Consider the following 14,172-nt stretch of genomic DNA (forward strand, 5'->3'; position numbering starts at 1 on the left):
TTTTTAATTTCCACATGGATTCTCAATTATACACGTGTTTATTCACGTTGATGAGCTCTCCGCCTACGAGATTCCTTTCGAAATAGAAACGAGACTCGTGGGAAAAAAATTGCTGTGTCGATAGTTACGGAGTGTTTCATTTTGCAACTTTTGAACTATCACTGCGAGCAGAACAAATTCGTTTTCATTACGTTTTACTAGTCAAACGTTGATCGAACGGTTTGATCGAATATTTTGATTGAAACATTGAAATGAAGTGGAACAAGAGGGGGAAGGATTCATCGTATATATTCAGATACATGGTGCGTACTATTCTGCGAATAATTCTAACGCAGTTGAGTGCTGTGTGAAAAGTTTCCTTTTTATGTATCGATTCATTCCGATCTAAAGATTAATTTTCAATCCTAATTTCGAATCTACAAGTGTGCAAAGAATCATATCGTTAAAATCAAGCGTCGACGTGAAAATTGCCAATCAATTTTTTTCGCCACTTTGGTCGAGAGAGGCGATATTTATTGCGCAATAACCGGCTCACCGTACGTTACCGATATATTCGACAAAACGGCCGACAGACTGCAACCAGTTATTCTCTCCGGCAGTCTCCCATTGGGAGATTGTTTGCTTATTTCAATGTAGACGGTGTGCAGTGCCACGTAGAGGGGCATAAAAGTAATGTCGGTGTGGGTGATCGAAACTAAGGGGAACGTGGAGCGAGATATCGGTATTTATTCGTGAATCATTTTTCACGCTGTTTCCAATCGTAAGTTATTTAACAATGAATCTATCGATATTTATATACTCGAACATTGATGAAAACACTTTTACATCTTTCAACAATTGTTGAATATTCGAAATTCTTTTTCGAAATTTAAAGAATCATTTTGGAAATTGAAAAATAATTTTCGAATAAATGGATATTCAAAGTATTCCATGTTTATTTTACGAGTGTGTAATTTGATTAATGTTCGAGTATAAAAGAATATTGTTATTGTTAAACTGAACGGAATAAAAATTTATATATGTACTTATTATTATTTTTGTATCTTTCATATATTTTCAACGAAAGTCAAATACATCCAGGAAGACTGTCAAATTATTTCTGGCAAATTGGAGGAACAGATTGGAAATAAGGAGAAGCGATTTTTAGAGTCAACATAAATCAAATAGGGGAAGAACGAAAAATATCGAGATACAACGTAAATGATGAGCAAACGTAGGATGCGAGCAACTTGGTAACATTTCTTTGTTTTTCTTTCCCTTTCTAACTATTGTCGAAACTTGCGTAAAGGTAACTAGCTTCTCTCTGATCGAGTAAAACGCGAGACGTTTCGAGAAAAGTAGACTGCTAGAATAGAATTTCTTCTCTCGTATTGGGAGGCGGAATTCTTTGTTGAAATTTCTTTTTTTTTTTTCTTTGCATCTTATCTATTACGTTCCGCGACGGTAGATTGGAAATATATCTTGAAAACACGTAGACGCGTTAATTGGTAACTCGAGACGAGTCGTTTTATCATCTTGGACAACGCTTTTTCCAATTTTTTCATTTCGTTTTAATTTGTAAAATAAAAATCTTTCGTTTTTAATTTAAAAGAAAATTGAAAAGTTTTGCGAAGAAAAACTTGTTAAAGGAAATGTATAGAATATTGTTATTTTTTTTTTTTTTTTCGTTTAAATAATTCGTTGTAAGAAGGAAAAATTTTCATAATAAAAAAATTTAATAATACGACTTGACGTAGAATTTATTTTTATTCAAAGGTTTAATTGATATTTCTACGAAGATTCCATTTCTAAAGAAAAAAATATCCCATTTTCTGATAAAAGATAAATGTGATTTTCTCATCACGTTCAACCGGTATAATCCTTTCCATATCACGTAACATTCTTGGAAAAAACTTTCTTCGAAACGATCACATTCTCTTTGGCATTCTGTACGTTTTGCCACGTAAGATCTAGAGAAAGAATTATGAAAATCATGTGTTTAATAGAATAGAAAATTATTCCACGTAACCGGCATTCTATACCGGATATCCCACGTAAAAATATTACCTGAAATATCGCTTGCTTTTAGATATATTAAAAAATAAAGTTTCAAATAAAGATGGAATGGTTTCGAGGGAGGCATAATATGATTTTTATATTTATAGCCAGAAGTTATTAATTTAGAAAATATTTAATTATATTTAATTATTTTCTGAATTAATATTTTTTTGATACGTATGATCTAATAATTTTTTGCAGAAAATGTAATCCAATTGAAACCATTTAACTTTTATTTCAAATCTTTTTTAATATTATGAAAAACAAGCGAGATATTTCAGATATATCAATGTGAGATACCGGTATATCAATGAATTATAGGTAAGTATATAAGGTAAGTATCTAGATTTAAGAAAACTGTTGAAAAAAATGTTAAAAAAAAAAAACTATGGCAGCTACAAAAGGTAAGTATTTTAATGGTAAGTATATAGATATTCATTATAATATATGGCTTTGAAAATATAAGAAAAAATTCACCTCCTACTTTCTCTGGAATTATACTCTCCTAATAAAACGTCGAAATTTTACCCAAAATTTTACAAAACTAAAAAATTCTACTAAAAATTTTGCGTGCCACCTCCTTTAAAATTATACTCTCCTAATGAAAACTCGAAATTTTTAGTTGGAAGCTAACAAATTTTAAGAATTTCGAAATTTCCAAGAATTTGACCTCATTTCCAAGAAATTCAGAAATTCTCAGAATTTGACGTCATTTACAAGAATTTCAGAGATTCCGAGAATTCGACGTCATTTCTTGGAAAAATTTTTCGATCGACCTCCTATCGTATCATGTTCTCCTAATACAAAGTCGCATTTTCGGACAAAAATTTTACTTCGATCAGGGGATTTCCATACCAATCTTTTTTATTAAATATCTCGCTTATTCTTCACGATATTAAAAAATGTTTCGAATGAAAGATGAATGGTTTCGAAAGGGCTATATTCCGGTGCTTTCAATTTTTTCGTGGATCGGCTCATAAAAAAATTATCAAGGTCACCTTTATTTTTTTAAATAGCATCATATATTTTTTCATACACCAATCGATGCATCCTAGCATTATCTATAAAAATGAATAGGGGTATTTTTACGAAAAAACCATTGGTTTAGAAGATATTAATTATTTTTTAAACTATAAGTTTTTTGCCATATATGGCTTAATACTTTTTTGTAGAGAATCGTATGGGACAACGATTGGTGTATTAAAAAACGTACAGTCCCATTTAAAAAAACCACATTCGCGCTTATAAGTCCTTAACCCTTCTATTTATAAAAAAATGAACGGCAGCAGGAGGTGCGCCCCTCGAAACCAAGTAACTTTTATTCAAAAAATTTTTTTATATCTCGAAAAATAAGCGAGATACATCGGAAAATATCCATCTATTGTTCGAAGAGTTCCGAAAAATTCCAAGAATTTGACGTCATTTCCAAGAACTTTAAACATACACAGAACCAGGCCCCAGTTCCAAGAATTTTAGAGATTCCGAGAATTCGACGTCATTTCCAAGAATTTCAGAGATTCCGAGAATTCGACGTCATTTCTAGGAAAAATTTTTCGATCGACCTCCTATCGTATCATGTTCTCCTAATACAAAGTCGCATTTTTGGACAAAAATTTTACTTCGATCAGGGGATTTCGATACCAATCTTTTTTATTAAATATCTCGCTTATTCTTCACGATATTAAAAAATGTTTCGAATGAAAGATGAATGGTTTCGAAAGGGCTATATTCTCGTGCTTTCAATTTTTTCGTAGATCGGCTCATAAAAAAATTATCAAGGTCACCTTTATTTTTTTAAATAGCATCATATATTTTTTCATACACCAATCGATGCATCCTAGCATTATCTATAAAAATGAATAGGGGTATTTTTACGAAAAAACCATTAGTTTAGAAGATATTAATTATTTTTTGAACTATAAGTTTTTTGCCATATATGGCTTAATACTTTTTTATAGAGAATCGTATGGGACAACGATTGGTGTATTAAAAAACGTACAGTCCCATTTAAAAAAACCACATTCGCGCTTATAAGTCCTTAACCCTTCTATTTATAAAAAAATGAACGGCAGCAGGAGGTGCCCCCCTCGAAACCAAGTAACTTTTATTCGAAAAATTTTTTTATATCTCGAAAAATAAGCGAGATACATCGAAAAATATCCATCTATTGTTCGAAGAGTTCCGAAAAATTCCAAGAATTTGACGTCATTTCCAAGAATTTTAAACATACACAGAACCAGGCCCCAGTTCCAAGAATTTTAGAGATTCCGAGAATTCGACGTCATTTCCAAGAATTTCAGAGATTCCGAGAATTCGACGTCATTTCTAGGAAAAATTTTTCGATCGACCTCCTATCGTATCATGTTCTCCTAATACAAAGTCGCATTTTTGGACAAAAATTTTACTTCGATCAGGGGATTTCGATACCAATCTTTTTTATTAAATATCTCGCTTATTCTTCACGATATTAAAAAATGTTTCGAATGAAAGATGAATGGTTTCGAAAGGGCTATATTCTCGTGCTTTCAATTTTTTCGTAGATCGGCTCATAAAAAAATTATCAAGGTCACCTTTATTTTTTTAAATAGCATCATATATTTTTTCATACACCAATCGATGCACCCTAGCATTATCTATAAAAATGAATAGGGGTATTTTTACGAAAAAACCATTAGTTTAGAAGATATTAATTATTTTTTAAACTATAAGTTTTTTGCCATATATGGCTTAATACTTTTTTATAGAGAATCGTATGGGACAACGATTGGTGTATTAAAAAACGTACAGTCCCATTTAAAAAAACCACATTCGCGCTTATAAGTCCTTAACCCTTCTATTTATAAAAAAATGAACGGCAGCAGGAGGTGCCCCCCTCGAAACCAAGTAACTTTTATTCGAAAAATTTTTTTATATCTCGAAAAATAAGCGAGATACATCGGAAAATATCCATCTATTGTTCGAAGAGTTCCGAAAAATTCCAAGAATTTGACGTCATTTCCAAGAATTTTAAACATACACAGAACCAGGCCCCAGTTCCAAGAATTTTAGAGATTCCGAGAATTCGACGTCATTTCCAAGAATTTCAGAGATTCCGAGAATTCGACGTCATTTCTAGGAAAAATTTTTCGATCGACCTCCTATCGTATCATGTTCTCCTAATACAAAGTCGCATTTTTGGACAAAAATTTTACTTCGATCAGGGGATTTCGATACCAATCTTTTTTATTAAATATCTCGCTTATTCTTCACGATATTAAAAAATGTTTCGAATGAAAGATGAATGGTTTCGAAAGGGCTATATTCTCGTGCTTTCAATTTTTTCGTAGATCGGCTCATAAAAAAATTATCAAGGTCACCTTTATTTTTTTAAATAGCATCATATATTTTTTCATACACCAATCGATGCACCCTAGCATTATCTATAAAAATGAATAGGGGTATTTTTACGAAAAAACCATTAGTTTAGAAGATATTAATTATTTTTTGAACTATAAGTTTTTTGCCATATATGGCTTAATACTTTTTTATAGAGAATCGTATGGGACAACGATTGGTGTATTAAAAAACGTACAGTCCCATTTAAAAAAACCACATTCGCGCTTATAAGTCCTTAACCCTTCTATTTATAAAAAAATGAACGGCAGCAGGAGGTGCCCCCCTCGAAACCAAGTAACTTTTATTCGAAAAATTTTTTTATATCTCGAAAAATAAGCGAGATACATCGGAAAATATCCATCTATTGTTCGAAGAGTTCCGAAAAATTCCAAGAATTTGACGTCATTTCCAAGAACTTTAAACATACACAGAACCAGGCCCCAGTTCCAAGAATTTTAGAGATTCCGAGAATTCGACGTCATTTCCAAGAATTTCAGAGATTCCGAGAATTCGACGTCATTTCTAGGAAAAATTTTTCGATCGACCTCCTATCGTATCATGTTCTCCTAATACAAAGTCGCATTTTTGGACAAAAATTTTACTTCGATCAGGGGATTTCGATACCAATCTTTTTTATTAAATATCTCGCTTATTCTTCACGATATTAAAAAATGTTTCGAATGAAAGATGAATGGTTTCGAAAGGGCTATATTCTCGTGCTTTCAATTTTTTCGTAGATCGGCTCATAAAAAAATTATCAAGATCACCTTTATTTTTTTAAATAGCATCATATATTTTTTCATACACCAATCGATGCACCCTAGCATTATCTATAAAAATGAATAGGGGTATTTTTACGAAAAAACCATTAGTTTAGAAGATATTAATTATTTTTTAAACTATAAGTTTTTTGCCATATATGGCTTAATACTTTTTTATAGAGAATCGTATGGGACAACGATTGGTGTACTAAAAAACGTACAGTCCCATTTAAAAAAACCATATTCGCGCTTATAAGTCCTTAACCCTTCAATTTATTAAAAAATGAACGGCAGCAGGAGGTGCCCCCCTCGAAACCAAGTAACTTTTATTCGAAAATTTTTTTTCTATCTCGAAAAATAAGCGAGATACATCGAAAAACGTCGATGAATCGTTCGAACACTTCCAAGAATTCGACGTCATTTCTTGGAAAAATTTTTCGATCGACCTCTTATCGTATCATGTTCTCCTAATACAAAGTCGCATTTTCGGACAAAAATTTTACTTCGATCAGGGGATTTCGATACCAATCTTTTTTATTAAATATCTCGCTTATTCTTCACGATATTAAAAAATGTTTCGAATGAAAGATGAATGGTTTCGAAAGGGCTATATTCTCGTGCTTTCAATTTTTTCGTAGATCGGCTCATAAAAAAATTATCAAGGTCACCTTTATTTTTTTAAATAGCATCATATATTTTTTCATACACCAATCGATGCATCCTAGCATTATCTATAAAAATGAATAGGGGTATTTTTACGAAAAAACCATTAGTTTAGAAGATATTAATTATTTTTTGAACTATAAGTTTTTTGCCATATATGGCTTAATACTTTTTTATAGAGAATCGTATGGGACAACGATTGGTGTATTAAAAAACGTACAGTCCCATTTAAAAAAACCACATTCGCGCTTATAAGTCCTTAACCCTTCAATTTATTAAAAAATGAACGGCAGCAGGAGGTGCCCCCCTCGAAACCAAGTAACTTTTATTCGAAAAATTTTTTTCTATCTCGAAAAATAAGCGAGATACATCGAAAAACGTCGATGAATCGTTCGAACACTTCCAAGAATTCGACGTCATTTCTTGGAAAAATTTTTCGATCGACCTCTTATCGTATCATGTTCTCCTAATACAAAGTCGCATTTTCGGACAAAAATTTTACTTCGATCAGGGGATTTCGATACCAATCTTTTTTATTAAATATCTCGCTTATTCTTCACGATATTAAAAAATGTTTCGAATGAAAGATGAATGGTTTCGAAAGGGCTATATTCTCGTGCTTTCAATTTTTTCGTAGATCGGCTCATAAAAAAATTATCAAGGTCACCTTTATTTTTTTAAATAGCATCATATATTTTTTCATACACCAATCGATGCACCCTAGCATTATCTATAAAAATGAATAGGGGTATTTTTACGAAAAAACCATTAGTTTAGAAGATATTAATTATTTTTTGAACTATAAGTTTTTTGCCATATATGGCTTAATACTTTTTTATAGAGAATCGTATGGGACAACGATTGGTGTATTAAAAAACGTACAGTCCCATTTAAAAAAACCACATTCGCGCTTATAAGTCCTTAACCCTTCTATTTATAAAAAAATGAACGGCAGCAGGAGGTGCCCCCCTCGAAACCAAGTAACTTTTATTCGAAAAATTTTTTTATATCTCGAAAAATAAGCGAGATACATCGGAAAATATCCATCTATTGTTCGAAGAGTTCCGAAAAATTCCAAGAATTTGACGTCATTTCCAAGAATTTTAAACATACACAGAACCAGGCCCCAGTTCCAAGAATTTTAGAGATTCCGAGAATTCGACGTCATTTCCAAGAATTTCAGAGATTCCGAGAATTCGACGTCATTTCTAGGAAAAATTTTTCGATCGACCTCCTATCGTATCATGTTCTCCTAATACAAAGTCGCATTTTTGGACAAAAATTTTACTTCGATCAGGGGATTTCGATACCAATCTTTTTTATTAAATATCTCGCTTATTCTTCACGATATTAAAAAATGTTTCGAATGAAAGATGAATGGTTTCGAAAGGGCTATATTCTCGTGCTTTCAATTTTTTCGTAGATCGGCTCATAAAAAAATTATCAAGATCACCTTTATTTTTTTAAATAGCATCATATATTTTTTCATACACCAATCGATGCACCCTAGCATTATCTATAAAAATGAATAGGGGTATTTTTACGAAAAAACCATTAGTTTAGAAGATATTAATTATTTTTTAAACTATAAGTTTTTTGCCATATATGGCTTAATACTTTTTTATAGAGAATCGTATGGGACAACGATTGGTGTATTAAAAAACGTACAGTCCCATTTAAAAAAACCATATTCGCGCTTATAAGTCCTTAACCCTTCAATTTATTAAAAAATGAACGGCAGCAGGAGGTGCCCCCCTCGAAACCAAGTAACTTTTATTCGAAAATTTTTTTTCTATCTCGAAAAATAAGCGAGATACATCGAAAAACGTCGATGAATCGTTCGAACACTTCCAAGAATTCGACGTCATTTCTTGGAAAAATTTTTCGATCGACCTCTTATCGTATCATGTTCTCCTAATACAAAGTCGCATTTTCGGACAAAAATTTTACTTCGATCAGGGGATTTCGATACCAATCTTTTTTATTAAATATCTCGCTTATTCTTCACGATATTAAAAAATGTTTCGAATGAAAGATGAATGGTTTCGAAAGGGCTATATTCTCGTGCTTTCAATTTTTTCGTAGATCGGCTCATAAAAAAATTATCAAGGTCACCTTTATTTTTTTAAATAGCATCATATATTTTTTCATACACCAATCGATGCATCCTAGCATTATCTATAAAAATGAATAGGGGTATTTTTACGAAAAAACCATTAGTTTAGAAGATATTAATTATTTTTTGAACTATAAGTTTTTTGCCATATATGGCTTAATACTTTTTTATAGAGAATCGTATGGGACAACGATTGGTGTATTAAAAAACGTACAGTCCCATTTAAAAAAACCACATTCGCGCTTATAAGTCCTTAACCCTTCTATTTATAAAAAAATGAACGGCAGCAGGAGGTGCCCCCCTCGAAACCAAGTAACTTTTATTCGAAAAATTTTTTTATATCTCGAAAAATAAGCGAGATACATCGGAAAATATCCATCTATTGTTCGAAGAGTTCCGAAAAATTCCAAGAATTTGACGTCATTTCCAAGAATTTTAAACATACACAGAACCAGGCCCCAGTTCCAAGAATTTTAGAGATTCCGAGAATTCGACGTCATTTCCAAGAATTTCAGAGATTCCGAGAATTCGACGTCATTTCTAGGAAAAATTTTTCGATCGACCTCCTATCGTATCATGTTCTCCTAATACAAAGTCGCATTTTTGGACAAAAATTTTACTTCGATCAGGGGATTTCGATACCAATCTTTTTTATTAAATATCTCGCTTATTCTTCACGATATTAAAAAATGTTTCGAATGAAAGATGAATGGTTTCGAAAGGGCTATATTCTCGTGCTTTCAATTTTTTCGTGGATCGGCTCATAAAGAAATTATCAAGGTCACCTTTATTTTTTTAAATAGCATCATATATTTTTTCATACACCAATCGATGCATCCTAGCATTATCTATAAAAATGAATAGGTGTATTTTTACGAAAAAACCATTAGTTTAGAAGATATTAATTATTTTTTGAACTATAAGTTTTTTGCCATATATGGCTTAATACTTTTTTATAGAGAATCGTATGGGACAACGATTGGTGTATTAAAAAACGTACAGTCCCATTTAAAAAAACCACATTCGCGCTTATAAGTCCTTAACCCTTCTATTTATAAAAAAATGAACGGCAGCAGGAGGTGCCCCCCTCGAAACCAAGTAACTTTTATTCGAAAAATTTTTTTCTATCTCGAAAAATAAGCGAGATACATCGAAAAACGTCGATGAATCGTTCGAACACTTCCAAGAATTCGACGTCATTTCTTGGAAAAATTTTTCGATCGACCTCTTATCGTATCATGTTCTCCTAATACAAAGTCGCATTTTCGGACAAAAATTTTACTTCGATCAGGGGATTTCGATACCAATCTTTTTTATTAAATATCTCGCTTATTCTTCACGATATTAAAAAATGTTTCGAATGAAAGATGAATGGTTTCGAAAGGGCTATATTCTCGTGCTTTCAATTTTTTCGTAGATCGGCTCATAAAAAAATTATCAAGGTCACCTTTATTTTTTTAAATAGCATCATATATTTTTTCATACACCAATCGATGCACCCTAGCATTATCTATAAAAATGAATAGGGGTATTTTTACGAAAAAACCATTAGTTTAGAAGATATTAATTATTTTTTAAACTATAAGTTTTTTGCCATATATGGCTTAATACTTTTTTATAGAGAATCGTATGGGACAACGATTGGTGTATTAAAAAACGTACAGTCCCATTTAAAAAAACCACATTCGCGCTTATAAGTCCTTAACCCTTCTATTTATAAAAAAATGAACGGCAGCAGGAGGTGCCCCCCTCGAAACCAAGTAACTTTTATTCGAAAAATTTTTTTATATCTCGAAAAATAAGCGAGATACATCGGAAAATATCCATCTATTGTTCGAAGAGTTCCGAAAAATTCCAAGAATTTGACGTCATTTCCAAGAATTTTAAACATACACAGAACCAGGCCCCAGTTCCAAGAATTTTAGAGATTCCGAGAATTCGACGTCATTTCCAAGAATTTCAGAGATTCCGAGAATTCGACGTCATTTCTAGGAAAAATTTTTCGATCGACCTCCTATCGTATCATGTTCTCCTAATACAAAGTCGCATTTTTGGACAAAAATTTTACTTCGATCAGGGGATTTCGATACCAATCTTTTTTATTAAATATCTCGCTTATTCTTCACGATATTAAAAAATGTTTCGAATGAAAGATGAATGGTTTCGAAAGGGCTATATTCTCGTGCTTTCAATTTTTTCGTAGATCGGCTCATAAAAAAATTATCAAGGTCACCTTTATTTTTTTAAATAGCATCATATATTTTTTCATACACCAATCGATGCACCCTAGCATTATCTATAAAAATGAATAGGGGTATTTTTACGAAAAAACCATTAGTTTAGAAGATATTAATTATTTTTTAAACTATAAGTTTTTTGCCATATATGGCTTAATACTTTTTTATAGAGAATCGTATGGGACAACGATTGGTGTATTAAAAAACGTACAGTCCCATTTAAAAAAACCACATTCGCGCTTATAAGTCCTTAACCCTTCAATTTATTAAAAAATGAACGGCAGCAGGAGGTGCCCCCCTCGAAACCAAGTAACTTTTATTCGAAAAATTTTTTTCTATCTCGAAAAATAAGCGAGATACATCGAAAAACGTCGATGAATCGTTCGAACACTTCCAAGAATTCGACGTCATTTCTTGGAAAAATTTTTCGATCGACCTCTTATCGTATCATGTTCTCCTAATACAAAGTCGCATTTTCGGACAAAAATTTTACTTCGATCAGGGGATTTCGATACCAATCTTTTTTATTAAATATCTCGCTTATTCTTCACGATATTAAAAAATGTTTCGAATGAAAGATGAATGGTTTCGAAAGGGCTATATTCTCGTGCTTTCAATTTTTTCGTAGATCGGCTCATAAAAAAATTATCAAGGTCACCTTTATTTTTTTAAATAGCATCATATATTTTTTCATACACCAATCGATGCATCCTAGCATTATCTATAAAAATGAATAGGGGTATTTTTACGAAAAAACCATTGGTTTAAAAGATATTAATTATTTTTTAAGCTATAAGTTTTTTGCCATATATGGCTTAATACTTTATTATAGAGAATCGTATGGGACAACGATTGGTGTATTAAAAAACGTACAGTCCCATTTAAAAAAACCATATTCGCGCTTATAAGTCCTTAACCCTTCTATTTATAAAAAAATGAACGGCAGCAGGAGGTGCCCCCCTCGAAACCAAGTAACTTTTATTCGAAAAATTTTTTTCTATCTCGAAAAATAAGCGAGATACATCGGAAAGTATCCATCTATTGTTCGAAGAGTTCCGAAAAATTCCAAGAATTTGACGTCATTTCCAAGAATTTTAAACATACACAGAACCAGGCCCCAGTTCCAAGAATTTTAGAGATTCCGAGAATTCGACGTCATTTCCAAGAATTTCAGAGATTCCGAGAATTCGATGTCATTTCTAGGAAAAATTTTTCGATCGACCTCCTATCAAGTTATATTCTCCTGATACAAAATCGGAAATTTTACCCAGGAACTAACAATTCTTAAGAATTTCGAAATTTCCAAGAATTTGACGTCATTTCCAAGAATTTTAGAGATTCAGGGAATTTGGCGTCATTTCCAAGAATTTTAAAGATTCCGAGAATTTGATGTCATTTCCAAGAACTGTCGAAATTCTTAGAAAAATTTCTCGAACGACGTCCTATCAAGTTATATTTTTCTAGAATTTAATATACTTACCTGTAAGTAAAGTAATTAAAGTAATTACTTACCTCTGTATACTTACCTTCTTTATTCTGCTATATTGTTAATCATTTTTTTAACAATTTACTTAAATCTAATAATTATGAAATATATGCAGGATATGTCACATCAACTGAAATATCTCGCTTGCTTTTTATAATATTAAAAAATAGTTTAAATGAAAATTGAATGGTTTTAAGAAGTTTTTATATAGATGTTATTAATTTCTTTGCGAGAGACTTGAGAAGATCAACTTTATGTTTTTAAAGAAAATTATATATCTTTAAACATATAAATCAACTTATCTTAATATTTTTAACTAGATAAGTAATTTAAAAAATTGTTGTACTTTACGAAATATTTAATGATAATTACTAGTTACTATAAATAGTTTAATAATTTTTTATAGGGAATAATGCTATATCTACTGATGTATTAAGAAACATATCATTTTATTTAAAATAACAAAATTATTCTACATATATTTTTAACTATCTATGAAGAAACTAATTACATCATTTCAAGTGCCTCTTAAAACCATTCAACGTTTACTTGAACTATTTTTTTATATCTCTAAAAACAAGCGATATTCCAGAATTAAAATTATGTGAAAACCTGATATACACGAGTGAATGAAAGAGAAAAATGAAAAGGAAGGAATGAAGAGGAGAGAATTTTAGAATTATTTCTAAAATTGGAGTCGGTCAATGGTCAATCACTGTCTGTCAGTAGTCACTGGTCGGTCAATTCAATTTGAAAAAATATTCACACTATTTCTTCAATGTATTTAATTATTAAAACATAGCATATAGTTACAATTTCTTCAATTACAGAGTATCATAAGTTTTTTAAATTAACTATCGATCTCTTAAGAAGCTAATTTCAATATTGACAAATTATCGAGATGTAACTTCTGTTGGACACAGCATACATATAGAAATCTCGAATAAACAGTATAATAATAAATAATACATGACCAGTTCATACGCATAAATTTCATCGGTCACACAGCGTCCGTGCTCGAAAGAGCTTATCCGGTAAAAAATAACCGCACGCATTCACGCGATGTATTTATACGATGCAGTTTGTCACAAGCTCGCCGACCCAGTAGTTATGCCATAGTTAAGCGGAGGCACGTGCACCTGCATAAAGACGACACCGAGACCAGGCCCTCCCGTTTATCACATTACACGCCGGCAGAAGGAACTCTGAAATATCAAACATTACATTATTCCGATGGTCTACTGGCGTAACTTGAATCAACGGGAAATTGTGAAAATCGAAGCTCGTTTGATTTTGTCGGATCTCTGATCCATAAACTTATGAGAAAAATTCAAAAGATTTGACACAAAAATGAAAAAGAAATATTATAGGAATTATTATAGAATTATTATAGGAGAAAGATAATTTTGATAAAGAAAAAAAAAAGGTAAAAAAGTATAATTTTAAATAAATAGAAAGAAAAAACGAAAATTATAATTCTTCTTGTTCTTTTATTTT

General features: G+C 31.4%; 1 protein-coding gene and 1 long non-coding RNA gene across 8 annotated transcripts in view; one reads left to right on the forward strand and one right to left on the reverse strand.

Annotated features, from left to right (window-relative positions):
* Positions 1 to 14,172, forward strand: part of KaiR1D (Kainate-type ionotropic glutamate receptor subunit 1D) — a 221,236-nt gene that overhangs the window by 150,606 nt on the left and 56,458 nt on the right. The gene's annotated exons all lie outside the window — the stretch shown is intronic.
* The window catches only part of LOC147657022 (uncharacterized), an 84,669-nt gene continuing 83,940 nt past the window's right edge, over positions 13,444 to 14,172 (reverse strand). For both annotated transcript variants that reach the window (XR_015293276.1, XR_015293275.1), the window contains one exon: positions 13,444 to 13,880. This is a non-coding gene — a long non-coding RNA (uncharacterized LOC147657022). The remainder of the gene's footprint in view (positions 13,881 to 14,172) is intronic.

This window comes from Apis florea, unplaced genomic scaffold (assembly GCF_048593485.1).
Source record: "Apis florea isolate Af1SG1 unplaced genomic scaffold, ASM4859348v1 contig_3367_pilon, whole genome shotgun sequence".
Taxonomy (NCBI): Eukaryota; Metazoa; Arthropoda; class Insecta; order Hymenoptera; family Apidae; genus Apis; species Apis florea.